Source organism: Hyla sarda, chromosome 7 (genome assembly GCF_029499605.1).
Source record: "Hyla sarda isolate aHylSar1 chromosome 7, aHylSar1.hap1, whole genome shotgun sequence".
NCBI classification, from domain to species: domain Eukaryota; kingdom Metazoa; phylum Chordata; class Amphibia; order Anura; family Hylidae; genus Hyla; species Hyla sarda.
The window spans coordinates 49,625,100-49,642,321 of NC_079195.1; the positions used below are offsets into that span (position 1 = coordinate 49,625,100).

General features: G+C 41.4%; 1 protein-coding gene across 23 annotated transcripts in view; it reads right to left on the reverse strand.

Annotated features, from left to right (window-relative positions):
- Window positions 1-17,222, reverse strand: part of EBF3 (EBF transcription factor 3) — a 160,392-nt gene that overhangs the window by 57,132 nt on the left and 86,038 nt on the right. The gene's annotated exons all lie outside the window — the stretch shown is intronic.

Sequence of the window (17,222 nt, forward strand, 5' to 3'; positions counted from 1 at the left end):
CTGCATCAGAAAAAGGACCTAACAAGGTGAGAACGTGCCTCAAAGTTATAGTCCTGTCAAGCAATTAGGTTTTCACTTCTGGGACATCCGCACAGTGCAATTATGCCACACATTACAACCTGGCTAATCTGCTGAACAAATGTCATGTCTCCGAGAAGCTAGTAAAAGTGGTTCCTCTGCAAATGTGTCTGCTCTTAAGCCCCTGCCTTATGCATGGAACAAGCCACGGTGCCTATCTGATTAAATCATGTTACTGGCTCTTAGAGGAAAAAGAAAAAAAAAATCTGCAAGCATTTTAAACCACTTATAAGTGACATAAACCTCTCTATACATTAGGCCTGCAGCCATAATTCTCCCTTTTATAATCGGTTTATACACCTTTCACAAGCTACTGTGGAGATCCACTTATCTCATAAACAGTTCCACCATCTACTGGAATTAGAGAAAGTCATTAGGAATGCAGATGGAGCTTTATCAATACTTGTTTCAGTGCTGGGCCTGGGCATTAATAGATATTACTTGAGACTAGATACTTTCTGGGCCTAGGCAGAACTAGGTACTACTAAGGTCTAGGCATTAATGAGTACTTCTTGGGTCAAGACATTACTAATTATTTCTTGAATGTAGGCATGATGGGCTTAGGCATTACTAGCAACAACTCGAGCCTAGACATTTTGTAAATGCTACTGTAGTTGAGCATATGCATTACTAAATACTTCTCCGGCCTAAACATTACTAAACACTAGTTTCACGCTTCATAGGCATTACTAAATACTATTTAGACCTAGGCATTACTTAATAATACTTGGGCCATAGTCCTTAATAATTACTACTTGGGCCTAGTAATGACTAAATATTACTTAGGCCTACGCATTACTAAATACTATTTGGGCCTAAGCATTATTGATTTATTACTTGCGCCTAGGAATAAATAAATAAATAAATAAATACTACTTGAGCCTAGGTATTACCAGATATTACTTATTACATTCTACTTAGACCTTAGCATTAACAGATACTTAGGACTAGCCATTACTAGACATTATTTGGTCCTCAACTGTACTAGATATTACTTGAGTCTGAACTGTACTAAATATTACTTAGGCCTAAACTGTACTAGATATTAATTGGGCCTAGCCATTGCTTAAAGGGATACTCCACTGCTCACCTTTGGAACAAACTGTTCAGAACGCTGGAGTCGGCACCGGGAGCTCGTGATGTCATAGCCCTGACACCTCATGACGTCACACCCACCCACTCAATGCAAGTCTATGGGAGGGGGCGTGATGGCCGTCACGCCCCCTCCCATAGACTTGCATTGAGGGGGCGGGGCTATAATGTCACAAGCTCCCAACTCCAGCATTTGGAACAGTTTGTTCCAAATGCTGAGCAGCGGAGTACCTCTTTGATATAGCTTTGGCCTAGGCATTACTTACTAATGACTCCATGTCCACCATTGTATGAGGCCTCAGTATAGTATACATTGTAATGCTCCAGGTGCTCAGATCAGTCTTTTGACTTGTCTGTTCATGGGACCTATGTCCTTTGTTAATTTGCTCTTATGTAATGTATTCTGATCTGCAATATGCCAGCGAGTTATTTTATTTAATCACAATAAGACCCTCTGGCAATGGAATAGTTAATTGTAAAACCTGCTTAATACATGGTTATTCATTGAGTGGTAATTCCATTGTTGGAGCATGAGACAGGAGTGGAATAGATTCACTCTTTCAAGTCAAATGGTAATTCTCATCCTTTGCTCTATTACCCTTTAATTGGCTTTTTCTTAGAAAATATCTGACAACCGCCTTTACATATCTCTTTCCCAGACCCCTGTACACAAAGAATGTAATGCTCTTGTTAGGAGCCGGAGAGTCAGAAAATCTTTGGCTTTAACACCAATAAACTCTATATTAGTCCTAAACATGGATTTGTTACTCAATTGAGGACAAGACGACACAAATTCCAACCTGTCATTAGTGCATTATGCGTAATTGCGTACAGTATGTTTGCTGTTGCATCTGTTGGCCCATTATCAGAATGACCATTATGTACACTAATTCCCTGACCCTGTCTATATTTCCCTAAAGAGTCATAATCTTTCACAGAAGGTAGAATAAATCAGGCCTGAAGTATGGCCTTTATGTGCTGCGTCTCTACTCCTCTACAGAAGGAAAGACTATGACCATGTGTGAGTGTCAATGAAATGGCTTACTTAGAGAAGTCTGCAATGTTCACAACAGTGGGCCATAGATATTTGTGCTGTGCATAGGAGTGTGCATGTGTGAATAGATATTTGTGAGTGTATGTATGTGTATTGTTATGTATGTGCTTCTCTATGTGTGTACATATATTTGTGTTTCTCTGTATGTACAGTATTTTTAAGAAGTGGCTCATGGAGTTCACTCTTAAAGAGTTCCGCACGTGGACCAAATTAGAATTTTTACAGATCAAGACCAATTTTAACATGTCACAGGTTAACTTTACCTTGTACCAGTTGTACCTTCTCGGTACCCAGCAGAAGAATTTTCTTTAACCCATTTGCATCAACAGGGACCTGTTGACTAACTAAGAGGATGGATTTACATTTAGGCCACTTTGAAGGCCACAGAGCATGTAATTCTCACTGTATATGAGCTACAAGTCCACAGAGGGGCCCACACAGTCCACACAAGCCTCACCATGGCACCACAAGCAGTTCTACTGCACTCTCTCAGTCTGGTGCCAAACATATTCCCCTTTCTGGTGCCAAATGACCTTCCTGCAGCCCCCTCCTAGCAACAATGCCACAAGTTTTACAACAATGTGACTCTCTACCTGGTCCTAGGCTGGCACCTCCTTCTACAAACTACCATCCCTGCTGCCTAGCTACTCTGAGTATAGTGGCACTGCTGTGTATGACGGCCTGCCAGCCCATTCCACGCGACACACAAAGTGCTCAGGCAACGAAGAGGCACACAATAATACAACATATACATTTGTACACTATCAATTACAATAAAATGCCCACAATTGTCTTAAAGAAACATACTTGATTTGACCGCATTTTCCAATGCACAAAGCCACTGTTATCCATTTTTTGTAATCGCAGTCAATGAGTGATGTATGTCACTATGGTGGCATGCATTGAGAACTTCCGTTGTAGGTATACATAAGGGAATCTTTTCCCAAAGGAAGATAGAACACAGTGTGCACACAGCCTTAGTCTCACACCTTAATCTCTTTCTTTTCCATAACATTTCCGTTTTTTTTTCCTTTCCATCGGAGCTTTAAAATATTCATTTTCAGCTTCCTTTTACAAAACACCTTGGTGGAGCGCAGCCCTAACCTCACCTAACCCAGCACAGACAGCGGCCCTTTGTTTACATTCAGAAATTGGCCCCCTTAACAGACTGGATGAAGCCTGTAATTGATGGAGAAGCAGATGCCACTAATAATAAAATGGCAAGTTGGGGCATGTGTCTTCTAATTCCCTAAGAGAACGCACCTCTGCCTCCGAGCCATGTTTATGAAAATGAGCGAGCGCAGCATTTAATAAACAATAAATGTACGAGAAGCTGCAGCTCTCAGGTTTAATAAGAGCATTGCTGGACAGCTACACCAAGGGTGGAAAAATCGTCACTGTCCAGCTTTAAGAGGCCGCTATGTTTCAGCTATTCTCCACCTGACTGAAGAACCCTTATGACTACTGGAGGACACATCAAAAGAAGCCCTAAGCTCAAGGAGACCTCAGCATTATCAATAAAGGAAAGAAAATGGCCCAGTGGTTAGATTTACAGCACCGCTTCCACAGTAGTTGGGTAAAGAGAGCAGTGAGCAAATAAGTTCTTGATCTGCTAGCCATATACAGTAGCCTGCCCAACCTGTCGATCTAGCCCTGAGAGAAGGCTTGGGCATGTTAAAACTCAACATATCCGTTCCTTTTGTTCTTAGGGAAGATAAGTTGCCATCAGATGAGCCCGGCAGCAGCTTTCTCCTTTTTCAGCTTTCAGTAACAGTCATGTTTGGCCATTTCAAGCGCACATGTGTATGGATGGCATTGGGAAAGATAACTGTTGCCAAAATGTTTGCAACTATCCGAAATGTGTAGCTAGCTTCACAGTCTTAAAGTATAACCTTTCTACACCCCCGATGCCTAATCTGTTGCAAGGCCCCCAATTATGAATCATCACTTATAGTACTTTTCTCCCATTATGGGGTTAGGGACCTATGACTTCATCTCCGACTCCGGGGCTGAGGTAGGACAGCACCCCCTATAGTCACCTCCTGGCTCATGTTACAGATTTTCCCAACTAATTCATTTTCCCTTTGGAAACCTGACAAAACGTGTAAGATGTGATGAAAAAGGCTCCTTCAGTGAAGAAATGTCACCAGCGAACATTACCCGGATGCCAGTAGACTTGGGTGGCTTTCGGCCATCCAAACTCATTTCGGAGTCCGTTCGGTATGTGTGTATTTAAGCCATGAATTAGTTCATTTATATTTACTTTTATGAAGCTGATTATCCAAAGCTTCCCTATCTGATGAAAATCATTTTAATTGTAGTGTTAGGCTCCTGTGTAATATCCATTAGATTATGAGCTGTTTAAATTCTACATGGGTATTGTGTAAATTGGCCCTTTGCGAGCAAGGAAGCAATTACGACCAAACAGCTCTCTTCTAAACGGCTACAGAAGTTTGTGGTGTTGTTTAGGACAATCAGAAACAAAGGCGGCTGTTTAATTGTAATTTAATGGAATATCAAGGAGTCCGTGGCATTAGATGCTGGCAACAGAGAGCAGGAGAGAAAAAAAATTAACTGCAATTATGTTTGATTAAAGCTATCCTTCTCAATAATCAGCCATCCTGACAGGCCATGGGGCTCTTGTGGGTTCCTGGATGGCAAAAGGTGTTGCGCAATATTAAGACCAATAAAGGAGATATTAGCATAGCTAATTACAGCGCTGCAAAACCTGTAAAAGGGACCTCTGTGTATTGTAATGTGTGAAATAATTGGCTAAGGCCATTATCAATTACATAAGGAATGAATTTGGGATGTCAGAGAAAAGCTGATGAGATGCGTTTTACTTGACACAGCTTCGGTCCCTCATGTTTTTATGTAACAAAAGGTCTTATCAGCTCTTTATCAAAGCCTGCAAGTTTACCAAGTGGCCAACTTGCTGATAGAATTATCCGGGAAGCCAGCATCGGGCAATTAATACAAGTCATCCTCGCTGCTTTACTGCTTATTCTCATCTAACCTTAGCCACTAATCAGGGAATAATGATTTATTTCCCTCTGGCGCAAAAGAAAAATAACCGGTGTCTTTACACGTGCGGCAAAGTGGCAGGAGGGCGCCAGTGTGGATCGGTTTATTAGATTTGGACCACAACGTTAAACTGTGGAGCCTGTTACAAAGACCAGAACAAGAGTTTTTTTAGTTTTTTTTTTTTTTGGGGGGGGGGGGGGAATTGGTCTCCAACAAATTCTACGAAAGAGTTTTCAGTCCAAACTTCAAAGCAGTTATTTGATTGGTTGCAATAGTCAACACCTTTTATAAGAAGTTTGTAATGTAAATTAACCAACCAATGACTATTATTATTATCATACCATATAGTGTGTAATATTTCAAAGACTATGTATGACCCTAACAACCCAAATGTAGGGTGGGAAATTGGTCAGCTATTTAATCTATCAACCATCTGATAACCAGGCTATAAATTGTTCTACATAGCAACTATAGATTGAAATTGATAGAATTCCCCTTTAAGATATCATAGAGGAACTTTCTTTACAATATGCTTCATCATCATAACCTACTACAAGGATGCACCTAATATATAATAGAATGAAAATGTACTTGAAGTGCTTAAAACTTGACTTTTAATTATCTTAGAATAAAATAAATTGCCAAAATTCCAAAAGATCATGGAAACAACCAGTGTGGTTAAAATAGCCTAGGTGAGTGACCCAAAACAAGACACCATGGCCGACATTTATCATTGTCTTTAGACTGGTTTTTGTGTCTAGAAAAGGCGCAAAAAAGGCGCAAGCAGGGTTTATTTGCGTCTTTTGGTTTACACATTTCTGCTGATTTTAAGTTGCAATCCACTGATTTTGGCAATACACATGATATGGAAGGGTTTTATGAACTGAGCCTTTTCACAAAAAGCCACCAAAAAGTCTCTAAAACTACACCAGTCCAGACTTAGCCTAGGTATTTGGTGTATGTGAAGAGCGAAGTTTTTGCAAATGTGTACCTGCACAAAATTTGTCGAATGCTCTGCTACCTTTTAACAAATTTGGTGCTCCTACACATTACCAGCACACACAAAAAAAAAAAGGTGTAGTAAAATGCTTCACTTACACCTACAATGATAAATGCCGGCCCAAGAGTATACGGTAGACAAAAAGATAGGTAACACATTTGTAATCTACTCAAAGGTAAATGGCTCACAGAGCAAGAATAATACCCCCCAGACCACCCAACGCGTTTCTACCACCAGATAACTCGCGGCTTCCTCAGAGGAGAAACTGCTGGGGGTGTGTGTAAGCATGACAGATCAGCATGGGTAATAATAAAAATAATAATAATAGCCAACATCTTCTATAAGAACACGTAATGAGGAAAAGTGGCACTACCATATAGGTACAGATAACAGCCCAATGGTTAGTTAAAAAAATTACCGAGTGGGGGAAAGCCAGGAAAAACAATAGGGGTGCACATCAAATTCAGAAAAAGCTATCCATAAAATAGAACAAAAGGTAGAAACTTCGATGGCACTCACCTATGAAAACATACACTTTATTACTTCATTTTAAAAGACGCTGGCTCGCAGGTGGACAGGAACAGAAACCGCAGCAGCCGAAGCTGCACGGGGCGATGGCCATCGCCCCGTGCAGCTACGGCTGCTGCGGTTTCTGTTCCTGTCCATCTGCGAGCCAGTGTCTTTTAAAATGAAGTAATAATGTGTATGTTTTCATAGGTGAGTGCCATCGAAGTTTCTACCTTTTTTTTCTATCTTCTATAAGAAGTTTGTAATCTAAATAAACCAACCAATGACTATTATTATTATTATACGATACAGATATCATAGAGGAACCTTCTTTACAATATGCTACATCATCATAAACCTATAACAAGGATGCGCCTAATATATAACAACTTTTAAGCCACTTTCTGTTCTACCAAGAACCAAACATACCCAGGCACCGTATTAAGAGCATCAGTGCTGTACTGCAGAAGGTTGAAGCTATCTATGGAATAATATTGAAGCCAATACAACTATACAAATAATCCCCCGTGGCTTATCCCTACAAGATCAACACAATCTGCAGAACCTTTTAAGTACTGGATGCGGTGAGCATTGTAAATAACAATGATATTAAAAGATAAGGGCCCACTTATTATTAGTAGTCCGAACTATGACCTAAGGAGTGAGCTATGTATATGAAAGCTGTACCGAGGGATGAATCAGAAAATATCCTCTTACTGGAGGGATACACACGGAATGGGGCTATTTTGTGTCCAAACTAGATGGAATAAAATTAAAGAAGTAACATGTCTTTTCTTTTTTTTTTTTCTGCAATGTGGAATTAAAATCGGCACCTGAAAAGAAAATCTGTATCCTATGAACCACTGAAAAACGTTTTTCAGTTTTCACACTAATTCTGACTCTGTGTGAACGAGGTCTTAAATAACCTTAATCGCATCAATGTTGAATATTGTGCTAAAAATATACAGAGAATAGGTCATTTAGAGGGATTGTGATATATATTTTTTATTTTACCAGAAACAGCGCCATCCTTATCCGATGGTCATATCCGGTATTGTTGATCAGTCTAGGTCTAGAGCAGTGTGTCCCAACCAGAACTACAGGTGAGGAAAGACTGTTCTAGAGACGAGGCTGAGCAGCCATACCAGGCACGACCACATAGATTCTGTGAATGAAGCCTTAAAATAATCACATTGAATGTTGTGCTCAGGCTGTGTTCACACGTTCAGGTTTTTTTATTGCAATGATTAAAGGGGTACACTGCTGCTCAGCGTTTGTAACAAACTTGTTCCGAGCGCTGGAGATGACTCCGGGAGCTGGTGATTTCATAGCCCCACCCCCATGATGTCACATGCCCCGCCCCCTCAATGCAAGTCTATGGGAGGGGCGTGACAGCTGTCATGCCCCCTCCCATAGACTTGCATTGAGGGGGCGGGGTGTGATGTCATGAGGAGGCGGGGCTATGAGGTCAGGAGCTTCCGGCGCCGACTCCAGCGTTCAGAACAGTTTGTTCCAAATGCTGAGCAGCGGAGTACCCCTTTAAATTCAAAAGAAGAGACAGAGAATACATATAATACGCATATAAAGGAAAGACTGGAACTTACAAAGTATTTGTATTTAATAACTGCATTAAAAAAAAACTGAACATGTGAACACGACCTCATAAATATATGGAAAAATAAGTCAGTGAAAGAAATTCTGACTTTTTCCCAGAAACAGCGCCATCCAATGGTTGCAGAGGGTATTGCAGTTCAGCCACATCTTAGAACATTGCTTCGGAACCTGTGGCTCTCCGCTATTCCAGAGACTGGGGCGGATCTGCAATCATGGCCCCAATGCTACCGCTACCTCTGCACCCCCCCCCTTATGTTACACCCTTGGCTGCAAAACCAGATATGGCCATTATATAAGAATGGCGCGGTTTCTCTGCCATCCCAATACTGGCCCGTTGCAAAGGGGTATGTAATTCCTATGCATGCTGAATTGCTTGTGTTGTACATACATGTTGCTACCTCCACCCTAATATAAAGTGGGATTTTTATAGCATTTATTCAACTTGGTAAGGGGTGAAGAGTGTTTGGCGGCATTACTGCTGGATACACAAGCCATTTGTAAGGTTATGCAAGGCATTTGTATGATTTTTCTGCAATGAGGGGGTAATTGAAGTCCTTCTTTTTTTTGCGTAGAGGGGGTTAATTGAAGTCTTTATAGCATTTGGCCATGATTGAGGAGGGAGTGAGCACTCTCCTGCTTCCAAGCAGTCTCTCCTAATTACTGGGAAGTCATTGAGAGCGGTGGCCACAGCTGTGTTGTGTGTGAGTCAGGCCATCAGTCGCTCCAAGTATTGATTACTGAGCAATTCTAGCTGATCAGGTCCTGGAGCTTCAGAGACAATGCGCTTTCCTTAGAAAACCTGTAATGAGCAGTTCCTATACAAGACTACATAGTGCTGACACCAGATCTCTGCACTAAGATAGTACACAGGTCAATATATATTGGATTTCCAAAATGCTAGGGTCTTAATGTCAGGCCCTCTGTTTTTTTCTTTTTCCTATGTCTGCCATTAGCTATTACCGGGTTCACGTGCTTTAATGCTGTACGGTTGGGGATGGGGGGGTGTACAATCTCCTCCATTAGTCTGATTTATACTTCAAATATGCCATGACAAATTGCTTTAACACCAGACTTATTAAATTCTTGTACATTTCGAGTTATGGGCCTCATATACTTGTAACATGGGCATGACGTCATAATGGAAAGTGCATGGTGTAAGGGTATTGAATTTTACAGCTGTAACCAGATGTCCTTGTAAGCACTTTCCCTCTCTCTCTTTTTTTTTCTTTTTTCTTTCTGTTACAATAGCCAAAAATACCCAAAAGGAAAAAAAAATAAAAAATCAGTCTAAAAAGGATAGAAGACGAGATCCCCACGCGTTTCATGATCTGCCACCGTAAAATAGTAGGATTTAAAATTTACCCATCCCAGCGGTATTCATCATAACCAGCATGTAAATGCGGATGGAGAAGGATTTGGAAATATACATGGTTTGACTTGCAGTTCAACAATTACTGGCCTTTGTCTATGGTTCCTGCTCTACTGTAGCAGATTTTGTCTCCAAAGGACTGAAGCTATTTTACTTTCCTCCGCTGTAGTAACCACACCGCATTAACAATATTTGTACTACAATCACCAAGGGACCTACTTCCCAGATTCTATCACTTCTTTATCTCCTGACAAATACCTCACTATTGAACATTATTAGGTTTAGAAAATTAACCCCTCACCGGCCACAGCTCTCCCGTACAGGCCCTTATCACTTTATCCACCACCCATCTCTTTTCCTCTTCTTATAATGGTTTCCTCCCCCCCCCCCCCCCCCTTCTCTTTTCATCATCGTTTCAGCAGCTGCTGTCAAGGGGCATTTATAGATACCATGATCTTGTACTTTTGCAATGATTCTCATTACAACAATACCAAAGAGATCTCATGGGATTTAATAACTTTTTTGACCTGGTTCAATATACAGTATTGCAAAGCTGCGCAGGCAGGTGGCGCATATTTATGCATTGGACCCCCGCCAGATACTTTTATACTGTAACGGTTCCCATTCATGGAACCTGATTGGTACCTATGGGCAACTTCTTCACAGTTCCTTTGCACAGGTTTTGATAAATCTCCCCCATCAGACTTCTTAACCATGAACCTGCTGTGAGTTACACTACCATTGATTTGAATGGGTCCACAGACAATCCGCAATTTTGTCAGATTTGCGGACTGTCCGTGGACCCATTTAAATCCATGGTAGTGTAACTCGCAGCGGGTTTCCCGCAGCGAGAAACTCGCTGCTAACTACTAGCATGTGAACGCACCCTTAGGGTCAGTTCACACATGCATATTTTCTACTGCAGAACTGCTGCAGATTTGCTGTAGCAAATTTTGCTACCCATTTAAGTCAATGGTCACCAAAATCTGCAGCAGCAGATCTGCAGCAAAAATATGCATATGTGAGCTGACCCTTAAGAGTATGTTCACACTAGGGAATTTCCTCACTAAAAATTTCCACTCCAAAATCCTTCAGCATTGGGACCATGCGGGCCTGCACCATCACTAATGACAGCAATGCAGTCCGCGCATTATTACTCCGAAATAATGAACATGTTCATTTTTTTGGTGTGGGTGAATTTCCATGGTGGAATTTTTCACCACTAAAATTTTGCAGTGTGACTAGATCAGCAGAAGATCCACACATCTGTTCATGCAACGGCATTCCTGAGCAAAATTCAGCACGCGTTGCAATGTGTAATTACAGTAGAAACGATCCAGTACTGCAACGCTATTGAAATAAAGCTGCAACACAATCTAAGACTATGGCCGTGATTAATCGGCAATTTTGATCAACTTAGGCCAGTAGTTTGGGGCATTTTACAGATCAAAAACATCCCCAAATCTGGATAGGAAAAGAGTGGGTAATTCGACATTTTCGGCAGTAGGCCCCAGTTATCAAAAATAGAAATTGTCTTTGTTGCCCATAGCAACCAATCACAGCTCAGCTTTCATTTTAAGAAAGTGCAAGACATGAAAGCAGGTGACTGGTTGCTATGGGCGACAAACATGTCCGAAGGAGGGGGGGGTAACTATAGAGCAGTGTTTTCCAAACAGTGGGGGAGATTTATCCAAACCTGTCTAGAGGAAAAGTTGCTGAGTTGCCCATAGCAACCAATCAGATTGCTTCTTTCATTTCTCAGAGGCCTTTTCAAAACTGAAAGTAGTAATCTGATTGGTTGCTATGGGCAACTCAGCATCTTTTCCTCTGGACAGGTTTTGATAAATCCTCCCCAGTGTGTCTCCTGCTGTTGCAAAACTACATCTCCCAGCATGCTGAGAGTTGTAGTTTTGCAATAGCTGGAGGCACACAATTTGGAAAACACAGATATAGGCGGAGCATACCCTTAGAAAGCTGTGTGGCAATCATTGTGGAGGTGGTATCACACATCTTTCCTAAACTCCTGAAATGAACGATACATCAGAAGTTGTATTGTTTGCCAGGATCTCATCTCGGTACCTAATGGCAGTCAGGCTACCTCTGGCAAGCACATGGAGGGCTGTGCAGCCCCCCCAAAGAAATGCCACCCCACACCATTACTGACCCACTGCCAAACTGGTCATGCTGGAGGATGTTGCAGGCCGCAGAACATTCTTCATGGCATCTCCAGATTCTGTCACGTCTGTCACATGTGGTCAGTGCAAACCTGCTTTCATCTGTGAGCACAGGGTGCCAGTGGCGAATTTGCCAATCTTGGTGTTCTCTGGCAAATGCCAAACGACCTGCACGGTGTTGGGCTGTAAGCACAACCCCCACCTGTGGATGTCTGGCCCTCATACCACCCTCATGGAGTCTGTTTCTGACCGTTTGAGTGGACACATGCACATTTGTGGCCTGCTGGAGGTAATTTTGCAGGGCTCTGGGAGTGCTCCTCCTGCTCTTCCTTGCAAAAAGGCGGAGGTAGTGGTCCTGCTGCTGGGTTGTTGCCCTCCTACTGCCTTCTCCATGTCTCCTGATGTACTTGGCTGTCTCCTGGTAGCGCCTCCATGCTCTGGACACTATGCTGACAGACACAGCAAACCTTGCCACCACTCTCATTGATGTGCCATCCTGGATGAGCTGCACTACCTGAGCCACTTGTGTGGGTTGTAGACTCCGTCTCATGCTACCACTAGAGTGAAAGCACTGCCAGCATTCAAAAGTGGCCAAAACATCAGCCAGGAAGCATAGGAACTGAGAAGTGGTCTGTGGTCACCATCTACAGAACCACTCCTTTATTGGCAGTGTCTTGCTAATTGCCTATAATTTCCACCTGTTGTCTGTTCCATTTGCACAACAGCATGTGAAATTGACTGTCAATCAGTATTGCTTCCTGAGTGGACAGTGTGATTTCACAGAAGTGTCATTGACTTGGAGTTACAGTGTGTTGTTTATTAAGTGTTCCATATATTTTTTGAGCAGTATATATATATATATATATATATCTAACAAAAATAAAAAATACATTGTAAAAATAAAATTAAAAAAGCCAGCCAGGCTTGCTTTTATCTGTCAATTCCCCACTTGTGTTCTCAGTATCCATGATGGTTTTGATAAGGTTATCTCTTAAAACAAAGTCAACTGCACATGAGAAAAAGCAACGTGAAGTGCTGAATATTTACACAAGGGCTCCTCTTTCAAGGGCCAATATTTTCCTTCCTCCCCCCACACTGGCTCCCTCTTTACCTATTTCTTGATTTCTAATGGGTAGTGCAGAACTGACATGGTTTCCCCAGCAGATCACTCGCCCTGTCAATCAGTCTGGATTTTGTCTTTCACCGTGGGCTCATTAAAACCTCTTCCTCTCTCCCTCTGGACCCCGCTCTATTTGCCAGCTCTGATCACGGAGTTCCTTCTTTAAGAAAAATGCCAGCATCACTTGCTGCACATCAAATGCTGCCCTAGTAACTTGTTGCCAGCTCCAGGGGAGAAGGTTGAGTTTTTTTCCTCCCTTCTTTTATAGGCTATGGAGAGATTAGGGAGATTATACATAGACTGCTAAACAGCAAGAACATAAAAATGTATGACCCACCAGGCTTGGAGGACAAGAATAACCACTGCTAAAAACCACAATTGCCAAATTTAAAGCCCAAATTTTTACTTTGCTCCTTGGAATCATGGAGATGGGAAAAGTGTGGCACAAAGTGGGTGCCTAGAGTCCATGCCAAGTATACAGTATCTAGAGTCCATCTAGTGATTATGAGACAATCTCAACGTGGGTCTAAAGGCCCATAAACACATTACAGAAAAGTCAACCAAACCTACCAATTTTAGCATTAAAGAAAAGTCATCCGAACCCATCGGTTTTGACATTAGAGAAAAGTCACCAATTTTGTCTAGATCAGCCAACTAAACACTCATGAGGTCCCCATGAGTTTAAGGGGACCACCCATCTCTCCCCTAAAAGATGATGTTGGTGGAAAAAAGGATCGAACATCTTAAATTTCCATATCTTATGCTTTTCTCCTTCCCTGAAATGAGTAGTCTGACTAGTGCTTTCTCTTCTCTCCTCATTGTAAACACATATGCGCTTGGCTGGGCTAAACCGATTGTGCATGTGTATGAGGGATAGCTCTCGGCTGTATTGGTTTCGGGGTGAGAATGGGCCCAGCCATAACAAGACCTACAAGGTCACGTACTGGGCACCCAAAATGGCCTCTCAATGCAAAATCCCATAGCTACTTCCATATTAATTTGGTAGTTATGCCCCTACTGTCACCCATGTGTAAATGTGGGAACAAGTTGAGTTTTTACATAGTTTAAGGGTTTGTCTAAGAAGATGCATTGGAACTTGTAGTAGGTTTAGGTTAGCTTAATCGTATCTGTACCATTTGTATGCTAATTTGATTTAGGTTGCTCAGATATATCCATGCACCTTGCAAAGCTGTCAGCCAAACAGTCATTGGTAGCTATTTCTCCCGTTCACCCCATACGCTTAAACCTTTTAGCTTTAGCACATTCGTGTGTTGTAAATGGAGAAAGGGGAGAGGTAAGCCACTGCCAGACAGCTCTCCCAGGCAATTGAAATCAAACAAGTCCGACCCTTCTCTCTATCATCTGTCAAGGGAAAGTTAGGAGGTTCCCACACATGTTAGAATGTCAGTCAGTATATAACATATTATTTATTTTTAACTTAAAAAATATTTTGAGTTTTTTTATTTCTAGGTTTAAGAAAAATTTTCACAGTCAAAATTCTGACCGCTAAGATCTTTGCGAGCGTACTCGTGAGGCAACGGGCAGGCTCTGGATCCTTTTAGATTCTGATTAAAAACTTATTAAAACATTATAAATGATTAATGTGAACACGGCCCTCAGTGGCAATTATTAGTTGTAATGCAGGTAATGCAGCTTAATGAGAGGGGCACATGTGTGCAAAGCTTTAACTTCATTACTCCTGAATGTCAACAAATACAAGAAAAATGTGCGTCCCGTCTATCCATGACTTAATACAGCACTGACTTCTCCTCTCTGCTTTCCCCCTTGTGCTGATGATGAGCCAAGGGCTATAAATTAATCCCTTCTCTTAGCTTCATACCAGAGAGAGGTGTTAAACTTGTAATAAACTATTCTTTTTAAACCACATGCGGAAAACTACGACACTAAATTATGTGTAGAAAAAAAAATTATAATAATTTCAACAATATTTACTGCTGTTACTAAAGTCTCACCCCCAAAAAATCTGCCTTTTTTGAATCAATGATTTTTTTGGAAAGGATTTTCTTTTTTTTTCTTTTTTTCCTTTTTTTCCTTTTTTTTTCCAAAATAGCTGAATCATTATTCAGAAAGGGAAAACAAACCGTCATTGTACCCCCTGAGCTGCTTCAAATATTTTTACACGGACGACGCTCTAACATTTGGATCTGAATAACATAATGAGGAAATACCAGTCAGCGCCTCTCTAAATTGGTGAGTTGGAAGATAAGCACATGTTGGAAGGGGCAGAATTCTGTGAATAGCAGCATTTAGGAAACTGTAGAAGGAGAATCGTGGATGTCAGGCCAGTCCGAAAAGAAGGCGTGCACACACATTGCACTGCGAGAACTGAACCTTCTAAACTGTAGGTTCTCAACTAGTGGTATGTGTGCCTCAGTGGGTACATGCCATGTTCATAGGGACAACCTGCATGTTTTTTAAGGGCGCTCTTAAAAGGTCCTGCAGAATATGTGATCATAGACCTAGGCACTTTGGGATTCTCAGGCTTATAAAAGCAAATGCCAGTGCACCAAGACCCTGGTGCCCAATGGTGCCTGGTGACGTCTTTATGACATGATGGTTAGGTAAGCCTTGTATAGATTTTGCATGTTTTGCCTCTGGCTGTTCTATATATAGTTATTCTACAATGCTAAGATTGTACAACTGAATATCACCCAAGGGCTTGGAGGTTTACAGTGCCTATAAGTGTACCGAAGGCAGAAAAATGGGCCCAGCATTGAACCCAAACACAGCATTTCCAGTGACACAGATTAGCCAATTCATTAATGATCCAGCCAATTGGCATTACTGTCAGATGATCCCTCGCAGTCCTAATCTCACCAAACCCAACCCACAAAACTATGGCTGTATCAGCTGGCTTCTCCATTTCTCCATTTCTTTTCCCTTATTTCCCCCCTTCTTCTTGCCTTTGACAAGTAGCTCAATCCACACTGATCTATATTGTCCGTTGAAGAGTATTTCAAGACTATTTGCATCATTTTATGCCTAATGTATAATATATAGCCCTAAAGTGGGCTCATGTTCTGTCTTGTTACCAGGCATGAAGAAGTAAGGGCAATGAAGACACATTAGTCCTTTCAAGCACAGCGACTATAATGCAAGCAAGAAAGGTTGCTACTTGGAGTTAAGAGGTAACCTTTCTGCCTCACTAAGACAATGGAGGAGTAAAGAAAAATGTCAAATCAAGAGAAGGTGGATTTAGAGATGAGGCAGCCGAGAATGACGCCGGTGCCATATTTTGTGAAATAATGCTGTTGGCAGGAGTGATCCCTGTTTCTGATTCATCTGAGGCCGTATGGCAAAGCTTTGTCAGTCTGTGCAAGATATAAATAATTCAGGGTGAGAGATGGCAATTACAGGGCCCTGCACAACCAAAATGAATATTTTATGAAGACTAAAACTGCCTTGGAATGAATCATACACATGGAATCACACACACACACACTCGTATACACACATACACACAGCCAGCACTTTACATGTCAACACAAAGGACACAAAACAAAAAACATTTTATTTCTTAGAACGTTTTCCGGATCAACTTCATATATGTAGATTGTGAGCACCAAGTCAGAGAAAACTGTAATGTTTAGATGCAGAAAACGTCCAGTTTACGTTGGTGTTTTTTTGGATGTTTCTGTGGGATTTCACTTGTTTCCTTAGAAAAAATATGTACACAAATAGATCCGTCAACATAGCGCGGCAAGCCTGTGGGATTCAGTTTTCACTGCTGTTGACTTTACTGGGAAAAACTTTCTGTTGATTTGTATAAGTTGTGCATACAAAAATGTGGAAGGGATCTTTTTAATGTTATTTTGAACCTAGGATCTCAGAGTTTTTTTTTTAGTTTGAACAGGCTGGAACTGGCCCAAAAAAACTTACCCCTAAGGGCTAGTACACACATGTAAAACCTGAGATCAGTTTTTTCGATTCGAAAACTTCACCGATTCTACATCGAATTTCCACATACATTAAAATTCAGCTCATTCTTGATTAAAGAAAATATTCTGGAACCCCCATTAAACTTATGTCCATCCCAATGGATCTTGGGCATTAAAAAAATATAGTTGTGGGGTTATTTGTTAAGCTGTCTAGAAAATATTCCTGCCTAGTGCGCTGTCTAGTGACAAGACCCATTTCATGTCAGGGGTAAACAAGCCGGTACCACACTA